General features: G+C 83.1%; 1 protein-coding gene across 2 annotated transcripts in view; it reads left to right on the top strand.

Moving 5' to 3' along the window:
- Positions 1–127: 127 nt before the first annotated feature.
- CTDSPL2 (CTD small phosphatase like 2) overlaps positions 128–451 on the top strand; it is a 34217-nt gene continuing 33893 nt past the window's right edge. Inside the window, exon 1 of one of the 2 annotated variants that reach the window (XM_042876135.1) lies at positions 128–173. The gene's annotated coding sequence lies outside the window, so the exon portion shown is untranslated. Of the gene's footprint in view, positions 174–278; positions 335–451 lie in introns of those variants that run through there. The other variant, XM_042876134.1, reaches the window with a different exon arrangement.

Below are 451 nucleotides of genomic sequence, written 5' to 3'. Positions count from 1 at the left end.
GCCGCCCCGGGGCGCCGCTCCCCACGCGAGGCCCCGCTCCCTCCTTCCCGGCCCGCCCCGCCGCCGCCGTGCCCGGGCCCCCCGCCTCCTCCTCCTCCTCCTCCTCCCCGGACCGGGCTGCGCCTGCGCGGCGGCCCCTCTCCCCATCCGGGTCCCTTCGTGCGGTGTAGCAGGTCGGTAGGCGGGAAATGGCGACTGGCTGCTGAGCGGCCGCGGAGCGCCGAGCCCCGGCGGCGGTGTAAACACAGCACCGCCCGCACGGCCCGGCCCGGCCCGCACCGCCCGCTCGCCGGGGACTCGTCCGGCGGGGCCCGCCCGGCTCCCCGCGCCGCAGGTGAGTGACGCGGCGGCGGCGGGGTCCCAGCCCGGGATCGGGCGGGCGGCGCGGGGCGGCCGCTCCGGAGCGCGCGGCGGAGCCCGGACCGGGGCCCGCGGGAGGGAACCGCGCGTC

This window comes from Lagopus leucura, unplaced genomic scaffold, assembly GCF_019238085.1.
Source record: "Lagopus leucura isolate 7727_CA_CO unplaced genomic scaffold, USGS_WTPT01 Super-Scaffold_100015, whole genome shotgun sequence".
NCBI classification, from domain to species: Eukaryota; Metazoa; Chordata; class Aves; order Galliformes; family Phasianidae; genus Lagopus; species Lagopus leucura.
Note: the sequence above shows the minus strand (reverse complement) of the source record. Positions and strands in the feature narration are given on the sequence as shown.